The following is a 22,973-nucleotide window of genomic DNA, read 5'->3' on the forward strand; positions in this document are numbered from 1 at the left end:
CAGGGCTTCATGTATATGAGACAAGCACTCTTTCCACTAGGCCATATCCCCAGCCTGATCATATACAATTTAAAATAAAACAGTTATGAAGCCACTAAACAAGAGTTAGGAAGTGCAGTAAAATTCTCATATTTTTCTACAATAACTATTCTTGAGTCTTTTCTTGGGAAGAGCAACCAAATACTTTAAAAACAAATTGTTTTTGTGTCCTTAATTTGCAGGAGGCCTTAAAGAGTGTTTAGGTACCTCCTGCTTAAGTCCAAAACAAGAAGATTGCCTTGCTATCTCTGTAGGGATCCTGCTGATAGCTGACCCTCTGCCACCAAGGGAAGCCTATCCTACTCAGAGATGAACAATTGGGTGTAAGGCGTGGAACAGAAAGGAATCCTGGAAGGTAAACACTTGATACACTGAACTCCAGTCCCAGCCCAGGTTCAGATCTTGTTTTGATTCAGATAGCTGAGAAGGGAGTAGAGACGGCCTCATGGGCTCTCTTGCCTTTCCCCCCAACCCAGGCTAGCTGATGACAATAGATTTTGTGAATTCCTTTTTTTTTTTTTGGCCAGTCCTGGGGCTTGGACTCAGGGCCTGAGCATTGTCCCAGGCTTCTTTTTGCTCAAGGCTAGCACTCTGCCACTTGAGCCACAGTTCCACTTCTGGTAGTTTTCAGTATATGTGGTCCTGGGGAATTGAACCCAGGGCTTCATGTATATGAGGCAAGCACTCTACCACTAGGCCATATCCCCAGCCCTTGTGAACTCTGTGTGTGTGTGTGTGTGCGCGCGCGTGCGCACGCGCACGCGCTAGTCCTGGGGCTTGAGTGCAGGGCCTGAGCACTGTCCCTGAGCTTCTTTTTGCTCAAGGCTAGCACTCTACCACTTGATCCACAGCACCACTTCCAGCCTTTTCTGTTTATGTGGAACTGAAGAATGGAACCCAGGGCTTCGTGCATGCTAGACAAGCACTCTACCACTAAGCTACATTCCCAGCCAGATTTTGTGAATTCTAATGAGGAAAGACTCTCAGATCACTAATGTTCTTGTCCTCATCAGGACTCATTGGCCAGCTCCTTTAGGGTATGGATGACAGAGGATACAGAACAGGAAGGCTCTGGTGATGCACTGGAAGTTGGGCTTTTGGTTGAAATTTTAGGTCATTCCTGTTTCCCATTGGTTTCTTCCTCTTATTTGAAAAGTTCTGTCATCTGAGCACAGACATAGCCTATGTGAAAGCAAACAAAAGCAAATGGCAATCTGCAAAGATCCAACCTTTTGGGACCTGGCTGAGAACCTTTCACTCTCACATTCTTAGTTTCAGCTGTTTGGGACCTGAAGAACAAGGGGTCAGATGGTCTCATTTAAATGACCGAGGCAAGGTATGGATTATCTGTGAAATGGGGAATGTTGAGCTGAGACCAGTGAGAAAGGCTTGGTTATGGAAAGCTTTTCTTGCTTGGGATGGGGATGCTCGAAACCATTTTAAACATGATTTGTGTTTTAAGAAAATGCTCATGGGAGGGCTGGGACTATGGCCTAGTGGTAGAGTGCTTGCCTCATATACATGAAGTCCTGGGTTCGATTCCTCAGTACCACATATATAGAAAATGGCCAGAAGTGGCACTGTGGCCTTGAGCAAAAAGAAGCCAGGGACAATGGTTAGGCCCTGAGTTCAAGGCCCAGGACTGGCCAAGAAAGAAAGAAAGAAAGAAAGAAAATGGTCATGGGAGACGTAGTGCTGTAGAACATGGGGAGTGGGAGTGGATGAGAGGGTACAGATCCCTGAGATTCCCCCAAATCTCTAGGTAAAGGAGTAGCTGGGCGTCCTCAGAGGACCATGAGGCCAAACTGATTTGTTGAACATGCGGCCTGGGAGAAAGAGGAGAGAGGAATCTACGCTGTGAATTTAGACAAATGATTGGGTAATGAGATTAGTCACTAAAATTGGGAGCACATTAGTAGAGTATGGTGATACACTCCTGTTCTACCAGGACTTGAGAGGTTGAGGCAGAATTTTGAACTTGAGACCAGCTTGGGATACACAGTTAAGATAAATGAACAGACAAATGAAAGCCAACTAACAACAACAACAACAGGAACAGAAAATTAGGAGGAATTTTTTAGGAAAGAAGGAGAGAATTGATGATGATGACGGTGTGTGTGTGTGTGTGTGTGTGTGTGTGTGTCTGTGTGTCTGTGTGTGTGTGTCTGTGTGTGTGTGACTAGGACTTGAACTCAGGGTCTCATGTTTTTGCTCAATGGCTGTCATCTAAGCCACACCTTCAGCCCCTGATGTGATTAATTTAATTTTTGTTTCAGTCCTGGGACTTCAGTGAACTCAGGACCTGGGCACTGTCCCAGGTCCTCAAGGTTGTGCTCATGGCTGGTGCTCTACTACTTGAGCCACAGTTCCATTTCTGGCTTTTTCCCCCTTGGTTAGGTGGAGATAAGAGCCTCATAGACTTTTTTTTGCCTTGACTGGCTTCAAACTGTGTCCTTAGATCTCAGCCCCCTGAGTAGCTGGGGTTACAGGTGTGAGTCACTGGCTCCCAGCTTGATGAAGTTAAGTTGACCAGTTGATGAAAGGTCTATAGGACATCAAAATATAGATGTTTATTATGTGTGTCTGGAATTTGGGGTTCACTTGGGAATAAGAGGAAACCACAGGGAGAGTTGAGACTGTCCTGGGAAGGGGTCTGGAGGGACAGGACAGAGGTCTGTGATGAACACCTTGGGTAGCCGCCCTTCATTAATGGAAAGGAACCCTTCAAGGGGGCTGAGAAGGAGGAGCGGGGGGGGGTGCGAATCTAGAAGAGAGAGAGAGAGAGAGAGAGAGAGAGAGAGAGAGAGAGAGAGAGAGAGAGAGAGAGAGAGAGAGAGAATGTATATGTGTGTGTGCCAATCTTAGGGCCTGGGCATGTTTCTGAGCTTTTTTGCTCAAGGCTAGTGCTCTGCCACTTGAGCCACATATCCATTTCCAGCTTCTTTTTTTTTCTTCTGGTGGTTAATTGGAGATGAGGCTCATGGACTTTTCAGCTTGGGCTAGCTTCAAACCTCAATCCTCAGATCTTAGCCTCCTGAATAGCTAGGATTATAGGTGTGAGCCACAGGTGCCTAGCTATCTAGGAGGTTTTCTAGAAAGAGAGCACAGCTGTTTAAAAATGGATTCAAGTGTGAGGAAAGGTTTCTTAAAAAAAGAAGTGGTCGTTGGGAATAGCACAGAAGGTGGTATGGTGGAGACTGAAAACCAAAGGCAGAGGGTTGAGGAGCCGGTCAGAGGAGGGAAAGGCAAGAGAGATCTGTGTCAAAAAGGCTCATGAAAGAGAATATCAAAATCGAGAGATAAAGGATAAAAAGACAAAACCATTTGGTGTAAACCAACTGAACAACTCATGGGGGGAGAGGAAAGGGGGAGGAGGGGGGGGAAATGAGGGAAGAGGTAACAAATAGTACAAGAAATGTATTCACTACCTTACGAATGAAACTGTAACCCCTTTGTACATCACTCTGACAATAAAAGTAATTATTTTTTTTTAAAAAGGCTCATGTTGGTGAGACGGAGAGAGAGATAGGCGGTAGAACTAGCAAAGGAAAATTTCTTGTTTTTTTTTCTTTCATTGTATTTTGTATTTGAGATGACTAGTATAGTGGGGTAAAGGAATGGAAAGAAAAATCATTTTCATATATGTGCAAATTGAGTGAATGTCAAAAGCATTATAAGTGAAAGGAGCCAAACTCCAAAAGTTTCTGATTCTTTCAATCCATCCACCCCCCCCTCCCAATATGGAATTCTAGGTAACATAAAACCCCAGCGACAGCCAATGGAAATGGAGATGTTTGCCTGGCTGGGAGAAGGGGTACAGGAGGAGGCAGGGAATGGGCCAAGGGTTTTGGGGGGCATCTGCTGACAGCAGATGGCACCAAGTAGCTCTTTTATATATTAGAAATGTTCAATGTGGGCATTCTTGCTTTGCGTGTTTTTTATTTTCATAATTTCTGTGATCTCAGTCTCGTTTCAAAACAAAAACACGAGTCTCCCAACAAACATAGGCCCATTTCAGTTGGACTTGTCTCTTCTTCAAATGATGGTGGAAAGGACGGATGCTGCTGCTGGGTCTTCCATCTCTAAGTCAGGACGCAGGTAACAGGTGTGCACCAGGATCGGCAACTGGCCCAAGTCAACTGACCACTGATTGCTGCACCCCTGTTACCAGGCCGCGTAGGTAGCCAGAAGAGTGGGCCTCTGTGCTTGCTCATCTCCCATGATAAAGCCTGTGTGGGGCTTGACAAAAGGGGCTAATAATCAAGAGAGAATTTGGCAGGAGAAGATGGGAGTTCAGCACAGAAATGGAAAGCAAGGGGGATGGATGTAACATCCAACTGGTAGAAGGAATAGCAGACTAGATACACAGCCAAAGGGACTCAGCGACGGCCACTGGCCAGTGCAAATGAGGAGAGTAGTTGGGATGAAAAGGGGAAAAGACCCCAGACAAAGAGCAAATGGTACTTAAAAAACAAAAAGCAGGGGCTGGGGATATGGCCTAGTGGCAAGAGTGCTTGCCTCGTATACATGAGGCCCTTGGTTCGATTCCCCAACCACCACATATACAGAAAATGGCCAGAAGTGGCGCTGTGGCTCAAGTGGCAGAGTGCTATCCTTGAGCAAGAAGCCAGGGACAGTGCTCAGGCCCTGAGTCCAAGGCCCAGGACTGGCCAAAAAAAAAAAGCAAACCTCAAGCCACGTACTGCTGACTCACACCTGTAATTCTAGCTACTCGGGTGGCTGAGGTCTGAGGATTAAGGTTTGAAGCCAGCCCGGGCAGGAAAGTTCATGATACTATTATTTCTAATTAACCATCAAAAAGCCAGAAGTAGAGCGGGAGTTCAGGTGGTAAAACGCAAGCTTTGAGTGAATAAGCTCAGAGACAGCATCCAGGCCCTGAGTTCAAGCCTCAGGATTGGCACCACAACAAACAAAGAAAAACTCAAACCCAGCTTTCTCAGAGAGAAATTTCACAAGTTTGAAAATGCAAAAACAAAACCCCAAACCCAAACCCTTGAAAATAAATCCATGCAAGCTTAGCAGGAATTCACTAGCATGTCCATTCTGTGCAGCAGGTTGCAGAACACACAAGTTTAGTACAAGTAACTAAAATACTTTCATCCTCAATGTTTCTTTTTCTTTCTTTCTTTCTTTCTTTTTTTTTTGTTTCTATACCGGAGTTTGAACTCAGGGCCTCAGGCCTCACGTGGCTTTTCTCTCAAGGCTGGTACTCTACCACCGAGCTGCTCTACTTCTGGCTTTTTGCTGGCTAGTTAGAGATAGGAGTCTCACAAACTTTTCTGTGCAGGATGAGTTTGAATTTGAATCCCTCAGATCTCAGCATCCTAAATAGCTAGAACTATAGGCATGAGCCACAACACCCCACACTAATCCTTGCTGTTTCAAATGTCGTAAACTTCATGCATTAAACAAGCATGTTTTCTCCACTTAACAATAACTGAGGGCAAGAAAGTTTTAAATATTTTGACAAAAAATTTAAGGTCACAAAACAATTGAAATTTCCTCATTACTTAGCTTTTTAAATTAAATATTTAAATTTTTTTATAGAGGTGACATACAGAGGGGGTTACTGTTTCACAAGTCAGGTAACAAGTACATTCCTTTTTTAGTTTCTTTTTTTTTCAAATTTTTATTATCAAACTGATGTACAGAGAGGTTACAGTTTCATACGTTAGGCATTGGATACATTTCTTGTACTGTTTGTTACCTTGTCCCTCATGCCCCTCTCCCCCTTTTTTAGTTTCTTACTTTTACTTTTTAAAAGTTAGCTTCTGTTGGTTCCATGGAGGGGGATTTTATTTTTACATTTCCATGTTTACAATATATTCCGATCAATCTCACGCCTCACTGCGTATTAAGCTCACTTTATGGGTCTCAGCTTGGATGGCCATTTTTATAGTCCAATACTATTGTGAAAAGCAATGACTGCCTGCGTTTTAATTGAGGGGTGGTTATGACATTATGTACACTTGTCAAAACTCATTAAAATGTACAGTTAAAACAGGTGACATTTGTTGCCTGAAAATTACAGCTTGATAAAACTGTTGGAAATAGCTACTTATAATCCCAGCATTAGGGCATCTGAGGCAGGAGGACTGAGAGTCTGAGGCTAGTCTGAGCTACACAGTGAAGACCCTCTCTCCAAACAAAACAAAACAAACAAAATAACCCCATCCCCTCCTGCTATCTGTGCATAGTGGCTCACACCTGTAGTCCTAGCTACTTGAGAGGCTGAGCTTGGAAGGATTATGCTTCAAAGACAGGTTAGGCAAAAAGTTTGTGAGACCCCCATTCCAACCAATAAAATGCGGGGCATGATGGCACACCTGTTATTCTAGTTATTTGATAAGAGTGAATAAGAGGATAGAGGGAAGAGGTGGGTAGGGAGGGATGAGTGATAATGTTGAGAGGGATGACATTGATCAAGATGCATTGTATTCATAAACTGCTTTCTTAAATGGCAACTCCTTTGTACAACCACAACACTTAAAGATAATTTTAGCCGGGCACTGGTGGCTTGCACCTGTAATCCTAGGTATTCAGGAGGCTGAGATCTGAGGATCATGGTTTGAAGCCAAGTCCAGGCAGAAAAGTCTGTAAGACTCTTATCTCCAATAAGCTACTCAGAAAAAGCTGAAAGTGGCACTGTGGCTTAAGTAGTAGAATACTAGCCTTGTGCACAAACAGGCTCAAGGACAGTGGCCAGGCCCTGAATTGAAACCCCAGGACTAGCAAAAAAAAAAAAAAGAAGAGGAGGAGGAGGAGGAGGAGGAGGAGGAGGAGGAGGAGGAGGAGGAGGAAAAAGAAGAAGGAGAAGGAGAAGAAGAAGGAGGAAGAGGAAGAAGACAAAGAAGAAGGAGAAGGAGAAGGAGGAGGAGGAGGAGGAGGAGGAGAAGGAGGAGGAGGAGAAGGAGAAGAAGAAGAAGAAGAAGAAGAAGAAGAAGAAGAAGAAGAAGAAGAAGAAGAAGAAGAAGAAGAAGAGGAAGAAGAAGAAGAATTAAAAAATTCAAACAAAAGAAAAGATGATTGAAGTTCAGGCCAGCTTGGTGGGGAGAACAGGGAGGGGGTTGAGTAAGGCTGTGTTTGAAGAACAATGCAATAGCTATGTGCATCTGACCATATAAAATGATGCTTATTGAAATGAACTCCAAGATAGGGAAACAAGAGGTTTTCCATTGTACTGTTTGTAGGTTTTTTTTTTCCTTTTTTTCCTTCCGTTTATTTCCTTTTTGTTATGGTTTTGATTTCTTTACCTTTTGTCTTTTATAAGTTTATCTGATTTGGTGAGGGGAAAGGAAAGCACAGAATGGGAGGACCAAGGGTGAACCAATTCCGCAGTGATATTCACTAAACACTGTTGGAAATGAACTTTACAACTTGGGGGGATTGAGGGGGGTCAGGAAAGGAAAACTGGGAGAAAATGTGGGAGGAGTGACACTGTTCAAAAAGAAATCTACTCATTACCTGACTTATGTAAGTGTAACCTCTCTGTACATCACCTTTACAATAAAAGTTAAATATAAAAAGAGAAAAACAATGAAAGCAAAAAGAGCTAGGGCATGGCTTAAGAGGCAGACTACTTGCTTAGCAAGCACCAGGCTCTGAGTTCAAACCCCAGTACTGCCCCCAAAGGGCTATGATATTGAAGCTGTTGATGCATTTTTACATAGATTATCTTCAGTTGTGCAGAACAATGTAGAGTCATTATTGTCTCAATTCGTAGATTGAAAAAAGACATGCTCAGAAAGGTGATGTGCCTTTCTCAAGCCCCAAGTTCCCTTCCCTAAAGATCTTGTCATCAAGGCTAAAAGCGGCTTCCAGGACGTCCCGGTAGCTGTGGGGAGGCAGAGGATACCTTGGGTGGCCCCAGCTTTGCAGGTCATGAGGAGACAGTGGACAGGAGCCAAGAGGATAAGCAAATGGCTTGTGCCCCTGATGACTCAGGGGCAAAGACTGATGGGAAACAGCCCTATGATGACTTCACATGGTGGACTTGGGCCTGCCTTCAGGAGGCTGAGCTGCTGGAATGCACAGGCCATCTATTTGGGTCAACTTCATTTTCTTTGGGAAGACCTATTTGAAGCAAGTTAATGTTATGTTTGCTAACCTGGAAACAAGATTATTATTGACCTCAAAGCATAGAAATTAGGTGCATTTTAGGCTGAACCTAGCCTGGCCATTTATTAATCATATAGCCTGTGAACATGTGCAAGTTGTTTAACCTAATTTTCTTAAGACTAAAGAGGCAATAAAAGTGCCTACCACCTAAGTCCATGTACTTAGTCAGTTAATGTTCTTGAAGCTGTCAGCACAAGGCATATAAACACCAAATTCACCAAAATGGGAGTCATTGTTAGTACTGCTAAGATGCACACCTTGTTGAGAGAAATTGCTCTTATTTTGTTTCTTTCCTTTCCTGTTTCCTTCCTGTGTGATTGTTTCTTAGTGCTGATCATTTGTTAAAGCATATGGAATGACAACTAAATTTCACAGTAAATCCAAAGAGACAGAATTCTCACCTTTCTCCACATCTGCTAATGCACAATTCATGTTCGTTTGCCTGTAATGCAACTCCTCTTTTCTATGCCTTCTCTTTTAAATTTTATTTTATCTTCACAAGTGGACTGCTTTGTTTTTTCTTTACAGTCAAAATGATTCTTTTGTAATAATCTTGGGATAGGTGACACGCTTCAAGAAGCATATCAAGTATTCTTGGAAAAGTACTGAGTTCTAGTATCTTTTTTTTTTTCTTTTATTTTCATGGGCACAGTATCTTGCTGTGAAACTGTAGCTGGCCTAGAACTCATTGTGTAGTCCAAGTTGGCTTCAAGCTGGTGATCATCCTTCTTTAGTTTTCTAAGTGCGGAGTGTAGCACCATGCCTGGATAGTTAGTATCTTATTTATTTTAATGAATAATTTAAACAATAGAATAAATATCTTGAGTGTTTCAATCTTAGCACTTCACAATTTGAAGGGAGAACCTTAAAACCATCAGAGAAAGCTTGAATGGAAGCAGGAGCAAATGCCTAGGGATATGCTTAGGGAAGCCTAGGGGTTTGTCATTACAGCATTGGGAAGCTGACTAACTCACAGTGAGGACGCAACACAGACCGGATCCCTTCTCCAGAGTGAGACACTGGTGTGACCTTCCCAGAAATCTCCTCCACTGAGCTTTCCACTGCTGCACTGCAGGATTTGAGCAGCACGCTCTAGGATTCCACAGTGTTTGTCAGAGGGGCAGCTCCTTCCAGCCTTTCCCCATCTTAGGAAGTCTCTCAGGGTCCTGAGCTGATCTGAATGAGGTGACTGGGTGGTTGAACCAAGTGCTTATAATTTATTGTTTGTTAGTTTGTTTGTTTTATTTTCCCAGTCCTGGGACTTGAACCCAAGGCCTGGGTGCTGTCCTTGAGCTTTTGTTCTCAAGGCTAGTACTCAACTGCTTGAGTCACAGTTCCACACCTGGCATTTTTTTGGGGGAAGGCACATAATTGGAGATAGGAGTCTCATAGGCTTTTCTTCCCAGTCCAGGTTTGAACTTCGATCTTCAGATCTCAGCCTGCTAACTGGCTAGGATTATAGGTGTGAGGCACCAGTGCCCAACTCCAAGTGCTTTATTCTTTACCTATAAGGGCCATTTTGAACCTCCAAGTTTCCCCATGATTCCATTAGCCCTGCATTGGTACTCCCATACAAATAAATAGTCTAGTTTCATGGAAGCTGTTTACTCTGTGCCTTGGTCCTTCTTTGTGGGAGGGAAAACATTCTAGACATTGTAGCTGATCATCTTCCCAGAGTCCCCAAGTATCCATGCTTCTTGCCAAGGTTATTTCTTGCTTCCCTGAAGTGGAAGGTATGACTGGCTGGGGTTCTTAGGGAAATGATATAGAAGTTACCAGATTGAATATAAGCCCACTTATGATGGATGGAGCCACATGCATGTCCAGGTACCAGCAGTACCAATGAGTTAATAAAGAAATCAAACTCTATTTTCAAAACCCCCTCTGGAATGCAATAAAGCAAGCAGAGGATCTGTCCTTCACAAAAGATGGATTTCCAGTGCTTATTGAGAAGTTGTTGCACATGAAACCCTACCTTATATACTAACTGAAAAGTAATCCATAACTATATTTCATAAATGGTGGTTGTTCTCCATTCCTATTTGTAGGCATCTTGGTTTTATTCTCCCACTTTCAAGGGCCACCTCCCTCTTTGTTCTTTCATGCATTGCCTCTTGTCCACTCCTACCACTCTCCTTCCCATTCCACAATTCACATATGTAATTTCCTTTTTACCAACAGCTCCATGCTGTTGGTAACAGTTCTAATTCCTTTTGGGGTGCCATTACCTCTCAGGTTAAGTTTCCCATTGCATTAGTACTCAAACTGAAACTTATTTAGAAACAAAGCCCATTTGTTCACAAGGCAAGATGGGAGGTTGGCCCTTTTTCCTGAGGGTTGTTTTCTTCTTTTTTTTTTTTTTTTTGTCAGTCGTGGGGCTTGAACTCAGGGCCTGGTGCTGGCTTTTTAGCTCAATGCTAGCTAACACTCTACCAGTTGAGCCACTGCTCCACTTTCAGTTTTTGAGTGGTTGATTGGAGATAAGAGTATCACAGGACTTTGTTGCCCAGGCTGGCTTTGAACTGTGATCCTCAGATCTCAGCCTCCTGAGTAGTTAGGATTACAGGTATGAGTCGCCAGTACTTGACTCCTGAGTAACCAGACAGATTGGATTTTACTTCTTGCCTGAGGTAAAGATGGAAAGAACTCTACTGTGTACATTGTCCAACCATCTCTGCATTTAGACCTAATCCCATTCTCAAAGTGCTTTCTCTCTCAACTCGCAGATGGTCAGCAAATCCTCCTGGCTTCCCCATCCTTTATTCATCTACCTGTCATGCTATAGGTGTTATTTCCTAAGGAGAAAGGAAACCATGCCTTGCTGGCCTCTGTTTATTGACCCTGGGCCGCCCGATTTCTATGAAGAGCCGATGATCAGTCTCCGAGATGCCTCATTTTTGGGTCAATGGCTTTCTAAGAGAAATAAAGGGAAGTTGGGATTCTGGAGATGCAGCTTAATTCCTTTGAGCCTCATTCTTCATCTGTAAAATGGAGGTTATAATGTGACTTACACATAAGTATGTAAGGTAATGAACACAGTGCCTGCGAGGTCAACAGAGAAGCCGGACGAGGGCTGTCTTCTCCAAATCCTCCTTCAGAATCTTGCTGCCTATGTAACCACTTTGTGCCTTAGTTTACCAATCTGTAAAATGAAACAATTACTAAATCCATTTTCGGGAGTTGTCCAAGCATTAAATGGATGAGCAAACATTGCTCAGAACAATGCTTGGCACATTATAATCACTATTAAAATGTTGTTATGAAAGAGACCTGGTGTTCAAACAGCTATAGGAATAAACTGGAGCTTTAAAAATATTATCTGAGGGCTGGGGATATAGCCTAGTGGCAAGAGTGCCTGCCTCGGATACACGAGGCCCTAGGTTCGATTCCCCAGCACCACATATACAGAAAACGGCCAGAAGCGGCGCTGTGGCTCAAGTGGCAGAGTGCTAGCCTTGAGCAAAAAGAAGCCAGGGACAGTGCTCAGGCCCTGAGTCCAAGGCCCAGGACTGGCCCCCCCCAAAAAAAATATATATATATATATATTATCTGATAAAAATTAAACTGAAGAAGTTTCTGATCCTCTTTTAAAATTCTGGTTCTGGGGCTTGAACACAGGGCCTGGGTGCTGTTCCTGAGCTCAAGGCTGGCACTTGGGCCACAGCTCTCCTTTCTTGCTCAGGATGGCTTCGAACTATGATCCTTAGATCTCAGCCTCCTGAGTAGCCAGGATTAAAAAGTGTGAGCTATTGGAGCCTGGCTTTGTTGCTTTCTATTTCCTTGACACATAGAAATAGAAATCTGGTCTTCTCGTTGAACAAAGTCTCTTTACACAGCAAAAGATAGGGCTAACAGGCCGACTATGTCCTTCAAGGACAGAATTTAATATAGCTAGAGGTTGCAGGGTCATCTCCAATTTATTCACTAGTAAATTAGTGTTTCATTTGCTTTAAATGGAGGTCAAAGCAGGGTGTTGGTGGTTTGCGCCTGTAGTCCCAGCCACTCAGGAGGCTGAGATCTGAGGCTCTTAGTTTAAAGCCACCTGGTATGCGAGACTCTTATCTCCAACCACCAAAAAGACAGAAGTGGAGCTGTGGCTCAAGTGGTAGAGTGCTAGCCTTCAGCACAGAAGCTCAGGGACAGTGCCCAGACCCTGAGTTTAAGGCCCTGCACTGGCACACACAAAAAAATGTGGGGTCAGGTCAGCTGGACATTGGAGGCTCATGCCTGCAATTCTAGCTAATCAGGAGTCTGAGATCTGAGAATCTTGGTTTGAAGCCAGCCCGGGCAGACAAATCTGAGAGTCGCTTATCTCCAATTAGCCAGCAAAAAGCCTGAAGTGAAGGTATGGCTCAATTGGTAGAGAGGCAGTCTTGAGGGAAAGGCTAATGGACAACACCCAGACCCTGAGTTCAAGCCCCAGTATTAGCCCAGAAAAAAAAAAAAAAACACCTCAGGAAAAAAAGGTGCTGGGAGGGTGAATTTATGAAGTTGCATTGGGAGGAACAATAGAGGAAAGAGAGAGGGAAAGCTATCCATGGGGGTAAACATTTATCTTCAACATTTATCACAAAAAGAAGGCAGTCTGGTAGGCTGGAGTTACATGATGAATGAACAGCAAGGATTTTTTAAAAAACCTAAGAAATAAATTATGTCTATCTGTTAAGATAGTACATTATGTGAGTATTAAATGCTGTGCATTTGAGCTGTTTGGTGTGGAAAATATTTATAGAGCTAACTGAATAAGAGGATGTGAGAAAAGCATCAAAAAGATGGGAAGCTAATTTGGTAAAAGGTGTTGCTTCTAGTAGTACACAAAGAAGACTGTTTCACTGCTTTCCTCCCTTCTCAACATTAAGCTTTCCCTTGGCAAACATAATTTTTTTTTTGCCTGTCCTGGGGCTTGAACTTAAGGCCTGGGCTCTGCCCCCTGAGCCTTTCTGTGCTCAAAGCTAGCACTCTACCACGTGAGCCATGGTGCCACTTCTGGCTTTTTCTGTTTATGTGCATGCAAGGCAAGCACTCTACCACTAAGCCACATTCCCAGCCCAAACATAATTTTCTTTTGTGCTGATCCCAAGGTTTGAAATCAGGACCTGGGTTCTGTCTCTAAGCTTTTTTTTGCTCAAGGTTAGGACTCTACCACTTGACTCAAAGCTCTCCACTTCTGGCTTTTTTGGCAGTTAAAGAGTTTCATAGGCTTTCCTGTCTAGGCTGGCTTCAAACTACAATCTTTAGCCTCTCCAGTAGCTAGGATTACAGGGCTACTTTTCCTTCTCTCCCACCCCTCCTATTCATCCTGCCTCAGTACAAGAAACCACTTTAAGTGCTGAATATTTTAAAATAAAGTTTATAGGCCTCTCCAATAGGCCAGACCAGAGTGGAATCACCTGTTCTAGGTGCAAAGTAATCAAACAACTGAGAATGGACCATTTTTAAAATTTGTATTTCTTTTATGTGGATTTGAACTAAGGATATATACTAAGGATTTGAGCCCAGAGCTTCATGCATGCTAGGCAAGCACTCTGCCACTAAGCTACATTCCCAGACCCTATTTTTTTTTAAATGAATGAAAGGATATTTGTTGCGACCAACTCAAAGAGACAGCATCAACCTGAGCCTATACAATAAGGAAGTTCTTCTGTTTTAACCCTGTAAGGATAGTAACTCTGAAACAATGAATCCACTGTTGTTTCTTGTTTCTGCCTATAAAGCCCACATCCTTTGCTCAGATTATCAGAAGATCTTCCTGTTTTGAAGATGAAGAATGGTTTAGTTCATGAATTACTAATAAAAGCCAATTAATCGGCCCCTTACATTATTGAGTTATTGTTCTTTGACAGCATGTAATGTAGCTCTTTGAATTCTCACCACCATGCCATTGCACAGATGGAAGTGTTGCCATGCTCTATTTTATCACTCAAATCACAAATTTCCCCTGGGATCTGTGTCTGTGTGTGCTCGCGCATGCTAGTCCTAGGGTTTGAACTCAGGGCCTGGGTGCTGTTTCCAAACTGTTCTAGATTAGTGCTCTAGTGGGCTGCGAATGTGGCCTAGTGGTAGAGTGCTTGCCTAACATGCACGAAGCCCTGGGTTCAATTCCTCAGCACCATATATACAGAAAAAGCCAGAAGTGGTGCTGTAGCTCAAGTGGTAGAGTGCTAGCCTTGAGCAAAAAGAAGCCAGGGACAGTGCTCAGGCTCTGGCCCTGAGTTCAGCCCCAGGACTGGGGGAAAACAACAACAACTAGTGCTCTACTACTTGAGCCATACCTCTACTTCTGACTCTTTTTATTCTTTTTTCTTTTTTTGGTAGTTAGTTGGACATTAGAGTGTCACAGACTTTCCTGCTCAGGCTGGCTTTGAACCACAATCTTCAGATCTCAGCCTCCTGAGTAGCTGGGATTATAGCATCAGCCACCTGTGTCCAGCTCCACTGGAATCTTTTGAGTTTTAGGGCTAGGCAATCTCTCTGAGATAGCATGGTCTCCCTCATGTTTGTGCATAGGAAAATAAAGATCCAAGAAACTCTACAAGATAGTGGTTGACAAAATCAAAGCCAGAGGCCAGGTCCCCTACCACCTTGTTCAACGCCTCATCTAGGAGGCTGGTGCTGGAAAGATATAGATAGCCACTCTTGAAGACTCTTAAGATGGTTCATTTTATTTTCATGCAAACAAATTTTCCCCACTGCACATGTCAATCAGGCTTCCTTGGCTTGCTCCCTCATCAATAAAATAAGGTCCCCACAACCGAGGAACTCACACACATTTGGAAGTTTCTTTTTTTGCCAGTCCTGAGGTTTGACTTCTTTTTGCTCAAGGCTAGCACTCTGCCATTTGAGCCACAGCACCACTTCTGGCTGTTTTCTATATATGTGGTGCTGAGGAATCGAACCCAGGGCTTCATGTATATGAGGCTAAATTCCCAGCCCGTCACACACATTTGGAAATGTCATGGGACATAGAAAACAGTCAAATGTGGGGTGCTGTTTCTGCTAATGTGTTGTTATATTCATCGGGTTCATTTCCTGAGATTGCCTTAATGAAGTAAGTATCACAGATGAAGTGGCTAAAACAACTAAAATTTATTGTGCCACAAATCTGGAGAGTAGGAGTGTGAGATCAAGGCTTAGCAGGACCAGGTTCCTTTTGAAACTTGCTCATTTCCAGTTTCTCCTAGTACAGGTGACTGTGGCTCATGGCAGCATGAGGCGAACCTCTGCCTTGAACGGCACATGCAAATGAATCTTCCTCCTGTCTGCGCTTCTTCTCTTTTACAGACCTACCCTGTACAACCTCACCATAACCAACTACAACAAATAAATGAATGAAGGATAAACCATTATCCTATTTGCTCCTGATAACATAAGTAAAGGAATACAAATGATATCAGTACATTTCAAGGGAAATGAATAAATAGAAAAAAATAATCGGATGCTAGTTTTTTTCTTTTTTTTGGGGGGGATGCTAGTTTTTAATATTGAAAGCTTTGGTCAACTGAATTGTTAAGTCATTTATCCTTTCATTCTCCATGTGACAAGGCTGCTGCATTAGTAATTTATTTCTATGGCTACTACCAATCTTATTACATTACCCACTGGATGAATTACGAAGATTTTTGTTTTAGTCCCTAATTTGTGAGATGGGGTCTGCTCATTATTTTCCTGTGAGTCAGTTTGAAATTCAGGACGCTGCTGGAGATCTCAGATAGCGGTGATTTAATATGCTATTCTTCAGTTTCTTCCACATGGAGAACGGATTCTAATGTGAATCTAATTGAGTTAATACAATAAGAGTGCTTTTCATGTGAGCAATTCCCTGGTGGGCTGCTGCTTGCTCTCTGAACGTGAATAACAGGTTAGGGAATCTATAAATAACAAGAGTATTTCTTATGCATGGAAAGGAGGAAAGGCACCTAACCACATCTTAGTTTAGATTAGAAGTTCCATCATACAGAAGAGAAGATAATTTACTTTCCAAATGTTTGGCTGGTAGTAGATGTCTTAGTGTTATTTTGAGGTCAAAAGATAAATGAACTAAAAATATACTACAAAATGCCACAACCAGTGACTAGTTATTTTTTTAAACTTAAGAAAATTTATTATCTTTAAGGAGCTATAACAAGGGGTCTCAATATGTCAATTTTTGAATATACTGCATCTTTAAAATTTTGTATTTATTTTATTATCTTTAATTGTACAATTCATCATGCCAATTTCCAAGTATGTGGACTACTTTATTTTTATTTAAGTAGTTATACAAAGAGGTGTCAATTCAACATGTTATTTTATGAGTACAATGTGTCTTTTTTTTTCTTATTTATTGTCAAAGTGATGTAGAGAGAGGTTACAGTTTCATATGTTAGGCCTTGGGTACATTTCTTGTACTGTTTGTTACCTCCTCTCTCATTCCCCCTCCCCCTCATCGTCCAATGTCCAGTGTTGAGTTTTGTCCAAACTAAGCTTTCCAAAAACAGGATGTAGGAGTTCTTGTCAGAGCATGTCACTTTGATTCAATTTTTAAAAAAAGAAGAAAGATTTTTCTCATTCCTGACTCTTGCCTGTTTAAATTGAACAAAAAGGAGGTGGTGGCAGAAATGCTCTGTTTTATTCTCATCTTCTGAAAAATGGCCTCCGGCAAAATACTTTCTTTTTCTGTTTCACTGATGGCACTAGACAGTGAGATAACAACTTTTCCGGTACTCTAGGGATTTGGGGGAGCCAGACACTCTGATTTAAATCTAGGATAGCCAGGTATTTTACCAAGTATCAGAAGTTCCCCACAATTGCTCTGCCAAGCTTTTGCTATTCTCTCCCTTACTATTCCACCAGTGCCTGGCAGAACATTGAAACTTTTATAGGTGGCTAACAAGGTTTCAGACTTTAGGCTAACTCTGAACATTATACTGGCCTAGGCTGCAGAGTTGAAGAAGATTCTGAGGCTGGTTTAGGGTCATAATGAAGGACTGTAGGAGTTGGTATGTAGGAAAAAACCGAATTGAAATATGATCCAGAAAATCAAAGAGTGAATGATTGGTTAAGACTGGGGTAAGGTGAGTCACATACAGGCAATGATATTAGTCATCAAGTTGATTTTTTTCTTTGTAATTAGGTTTTACATATTCCTTCCTTTTCAGTGAGTTACTATCATGAATCAGATCTTCATTCATTGTAAAGATGATCTACAATCAACCTTTGCCAACATGTTAGATATTTATTTGTATATTTATTTGCTTATTTTTGTGCCATTACTGGGACTTGAACTCAGGGTCTGGGTTCTCTTAGCATTTTTTTTGCTCAAGGCTAGAATTCTACTACTTGAGCCATACTGCCACTGCTGGCTTTTTCTGAGTAGTTTATTGGAGATAACAGTCTCATGGACTTTCCTGCCTGGGCTGGTTTCAAACTATGATCCTCAGATCTTAGACTCCTGAGTAGTGCCAACATATTTTGAGATCTGCCCAAAATCTGTACAGCGATATCCATACCCATTTCTGTACTTTTGTTTCCTAAAACTTCACTTAGGAATGCTCCCAAGGTTTCGTGGAAGAGGAAGAAAACAAACTGGGCCCTTCATGGAAGACATACTTCCATGATCTGGGAAATTCAACTGGCTATTTAGAGTATGGTTGCTCTGTGCTGGAAACAGTGGAGAAATGGGTGAAGATGTCTTTCTATTTTATTCGGTTGATACTTATATAGGCTCCGGAGATCATATTTTAGTCACCAAGCTCATTCAGCTTTTTGCTCACCCTAGCACTCTATTATTTGATCTATGCCTCCATCCCTGCTTTTTGCTGCTTAACAAGAGGTAGAATCTCATGAACTTTTCTGCTTGAGCTCACTTTGAGCTAAAATCTTCTGATCTCCCCCTTCTGAGATTACAGGTGTGACCCACTATCACAGACTTGTTATTGTTAGAAGAGCAAGAAAATATATCCTACTTGTAATATAGTGAAGAGGCATGCATATTACACATTTTTCTCCACATATCTTATTTTTTTTACCATGTCTATTTTGCTATGGAAACAGTTACTGTGAGATTGAAATACCTGTCAAAGGTTACACAGTTAGTAAGTGGAAGAGGAAGAAGTAAAAGCCAGGTTTGTTTGACTGAAGATACTTTAATCTGTTTTATTGCTTAAAGATCAGTACTGGGCTCCAGTCTTTTCAGGAAGGGAATTACAATGAGCAGAAAAGAGACTCAGCAGAGATCCTAGGGGCTGCCTTTTGTCCATTATTACCTAGATGCAAAGATGTGACAATGTTAAGAAAATGAAAACTGCTGTGAGTAAAGAAATAGAAGCAACACAGCCTGACCTTACCTACTCAGCCTCTAGTCCTGGAATTACTTATAAAAGCAGTGAACATACAGTTGACTGTCAAGCAGCCGAAGATGGAGTAATAGGGACAGAAACCTTCTTATATGACTCTGTGTGTGTGTGTATGTGTGTGTGTGTGTGTGTGTGTGTGTGTGTGTGTGTGTGTGTGTGTGTGTGTGTCAGGGTTTTAAACTCAGGGTCTGGGTATAGTTCCTTAGTTCTTTTGCTTAAGACTGGTGCTCTACCACTTGAACCATGACTTCACCTCTGTCTTTTTACTTGTTCTTTGGAGATAAGAGTCTCTCACACTTTCCTGCCTGGGTTAGCTTTGAACCACAATCCTCCCTGAGCTGATGCCAGGGTTATTCTTTTTATTCTTTAAATAAACCCCTTTTCTTCATAACTAGCCTGCACAAGTATTCCATTATAGCATCAAAGAGCTTGCCAATACAAATATAGCCAGCTCATCCAAAAGTACCCAGGACTCAGCAAGGTAAGAGCATAACAGTCAATCTAAACCTCCATCCTTCTGGGCACTAGTGGCTCACGCCATAATCCTAGCTACTCAGGAGGTTGAGATCTGAGGATCAAACTTTGAAGCCAGCCTGGGCAGGAATGTCTGTGAGTCTCTTGTCTCCAATTAACCAGCAAAAAGCTGGAAATGGAGCTGTGGCTCAAGTAGTAGAGTGCTAGCCTTAAACATAGAAGCCCAGGGACTGAGATCAAGCCCTGAATTCAAGCCCCAGCACCCACACACATGCATACAAAATTTCCCATCATACTTCTTCCTCAATTCTTGTTCTCAGTTCTAGTTTATTAATTTCACATTATTCCCAATTGTAACTTAGCATATTTAAATGTGTTTCACTCATCTGAGTTCTTGGCAGCTTTCACTAGGCTTTTCAATCTGTATTGTTGCCCCTAGAGACCTGCAGGCTTACCCCCACTCCTACCTCCCATCCCCCCACACCTCCTCTCTTCTCCTGTTAAAATATCTGAAGCCACCATTTAGAGGAGATGGAAAATAAACTTTATGGATGACAAGCTACTTCTTTAAAATTTTTACGCAGTTGGGTGTTGGTTTCATGCCTATAATCGTTAGCTACGCAGGAGCTGAGATCCTGGTTCAAAGCCAGCCTAGGCAGAAAAGTTCACAAGACTCTTATGCTCAATTCACTTCCAAAAAAAAAAAGCCAGAAGTGGTGCTGTGGCTCAAGTGATAGAGTGCTAGCTTTGATAACCTTGAGTGCAAAATCTCAAGGAAAGTGCCTAGGCCCCGAGTTCCATCCCCAGGACTGGCACGCACATGCACGCACACACACACACACACACACACACACACACATTCATTTACACAAAGTTTTTCCTTTGAGATGATTGATACCATTTCTCTGACAATTTCTTGATATTATAAACCACTCAATACTAAAAAAAAAAAAACAGCAAATGGTAGGTTTGATAAATAGTACAGCAGTTTAATGACTGGAAGATTTGTATTCTGGATGCTCTTCTGAGAAAATGTTCTCAAAGCCCCATGCAGCTTGGGGTTGAAAGGCAGAAAACAGGAGAAGTTAAAAATGAGACTCAGCTAGGTAAATGGGACCAAAACCACAAAATTCAAAGCATATGCTCTAAAACTATCCCCTGGCTCCCAGTAAAGCATGCTCTTGTCATGCAATTAAACTATGTGATGTAGATATTTTTCAGAAAGACTAATTTAATTCTTGGAGAAAAACTGTTTAATTTCAAGATCTGTGCTTTCTGTAACCTCAGCCTCCCTTGGGCAGCACTAATTTGTCAAAAATCAGTCTGCATGGAAGACATTTAAAATGGAGTGAACCTCATGCCTTAGAGTCATAGCTACTCAGGAGGTTAGCATTTGAGGATTGTAGCTTGAAGCCAGCGTGGGCAGATAAATCTGAGAAACTCTTACCTCCAATCAACCAGCAAAAAGCCAGAAGTGTGGCTCCAGCTTCAAGCAAAAGAGGTAAGCGACAGTGCCTAGGCCCCAAGGTCTAGCTCTAGTACCAACAGTATAATAAGTAAATAAGTAATTTAATTAGTTAAAAGGTTTTTTTTGTACCGTATCAGGACAGTACCGATCTGATGTTTTCACTCATTGGCTAGTGCTCTACCACCTGAGTCAAGCCTCCAGCCTGTACTTAGTTAATTAACATAAATAAAATGGGTGAACCACATGAAAAGCTGGGGAGACACCCATAGCATTTACATGGAATCCCCCAGTGTCCTTGGGATGACCTCTTAGCAAGCAAAGCATTAAGAGTCCATACAATTCTTTCTACTTACTGGATGCTAGGTTTAGTGCCAAAGGCTCAGAATAAAAATCAGTGAAAGCCAGGCACTAGTGGCTCCCACCTGAAATCCTAGAGGCTCAGGATCATGGTTCTAAGCCAGCCTGAGGAGGAAAGTCTGTGAGCCTCTTATCTCCAGTTAGTCACAGAAAAAGCCACAAGGGAGCTATAGCTCAAGTGGTAGAGTGCTATCCTCGAGCAAAAGGAGCTTAGGGATAGAGCCCAGACCCAGAGTTCAAGGCCTAAGTCCAGCAAAAAATAAAACCACAACTCAGTGAAGACTTGTCTCCTGGCTTGGTAATTATCTTATTTGGTGCTTTTGGTTTGGGCTTTGCTAATACTTTGATGAATATAACTTGATGATTTTACCATATTACCAAAACTGTGAGGAGACATAGGAAGCAGAGCTCTGCACCCCCCCCACCTGCCCCCCTCGGGCCCTCCTTTCACTGCCTGCAGTGAGGATCACAGTGATGGCTGTGGTGGCCCCAGAGTATGGAGTCCAATGGTGAGAGCTGTGGACATTGCTGGGTGTGACACAAGTGGCCGGTGAACATGTCTCCAGGTCCTCCCGGAAGCTTCTGTCCTCTCTCCATGAATGCACTTTGCCATGTCCTGCTCTTTCCCCTGTCCCCCTTTGTGTCCAGGGTTCCCTCTCCCTGCATTCTTCCTCTCCTTGGTCCTCAGCCTCTTATTTCCTCCAGTCAACCCCATTCTCTAAATGCGTCTTTGCTGAAATCTTTGGGTCCAAATGATGTCATGGAGGGACTTGTGCCTTCTACCCCCACATTTGTCTATTGAATTCCTGTCCTCTAGTGCCTCCAAATGTGACCTTTTATAGGAATAATTTCTTTTGAAATTAAAAAAGAGTTATAACATAGGCCCTACTCTAATATTACTGGTGGCCTCATAGAACAAGATTTGCTCACAGAGAAACACAGAAGGAAGACACCATAAAGAGATATAAGGAGAGAGGCATCTACAACATGAAGAAGAGGAATCACAGCCCCCAAGAGGCCTGACCTCAGAGCCCTGTGACCCTTGACCTCTGCCTTCCAACCTCAGAATCATGAAAACATGTATTTCTGCTACTTAAGCCACTAGCATGTGAATTATGGAAGCCTAAGATAATGATGATGATGATTTTGAATGGTGTTGAAGTTGGAATTCAGAGCCTTCAACTTGCTAGGCAGCCCATCTATCACTTTAAACATATTTCCAGTCTTTTTTTTTTTTTTTGGCTTTAGTTATTTTTTTCAATAGAACCTTATGTTTTTGCCTGGAGTCAGTCTTGGACCATGATCCTCTTATCTCTGCCTTGCTCATAGCTGAGACTATAGGCATGTCCCACGACCCCCAGTTTATTTATTGAGATAGAGTCTTCTTAACTTTTGTCTGGGCTGATCTCAAACCACAATCTTTCCCACTTCTGCTTTCAGGGTAGCTGGGATTATAGGCACGAGCCTCAGTTTCTTATAGGAGAGTGAGAATTGAATGAGGTACTCAGGGGAAATCCCCAGATGGATGGGATCTTGTTCACAGTGTGGGAGATGAGAGGGGGAAATGTGGGTTCCTTTGGGGATTTACTGATGATCCAGGTAGATACTTACTGTATGAGGCAATGGCCCCTATCATGCCTGATAAGTATCAAACTAGTATTGATGGAAGTCCTTTGTTTATCTGGTTCCCACATTTCCATTCCTCTCATTTTCAGCACCAGCCTTTCCACTTTTATGCTACTTTCCCTTTCTCCTCATAATCCACAAAAACTCGTATAATATCTACCCATCTGCTCCTGTTGACTGGGGATGGTTTGCTTTATGAGAAATGTAACAAATGGAAATACATGGAGCACATAGCGATGGCTTCCTAGTGCAGCTTCCTTGGTTATGAAGGCCAGACTGGGAGCAATGTGATGATTTATGAGGTGCTTTTAAAAAATAGTATTTACTGTGAGGAGACTTGGGGAGGCAAATGGACTCATTTATAAATACGAACTGCTTTCCTCAAACATTTTATATAGAAAGCTGTAGCCAGAAATGCCCTGAGCATAATAGATTCTCTGGACTTTGAGTGCTCCTGAGGCTTAAAGAGGTAGTGTACATTAAATGATAATTACTGGGAAGATGTAGTGTATGGCTTGTGCAGGAAAGCTCTGTCC

The sequence above is a fragment of the Perognathus longimembris genome, chromosome 5 (genome assembly GCF_023159225.1).
Source record: "Perognathus longimembris pacificus isolate PPM17 chromosome 5, ASM2315922v1, whole genome shotgun sequence".
NCBI classification, from domain to species: Eukaryota; Metazoa; Chordata; class Mammalia; order Rodentia; family Heteromyidae; genus Perognathus; species Perognathus longimembris.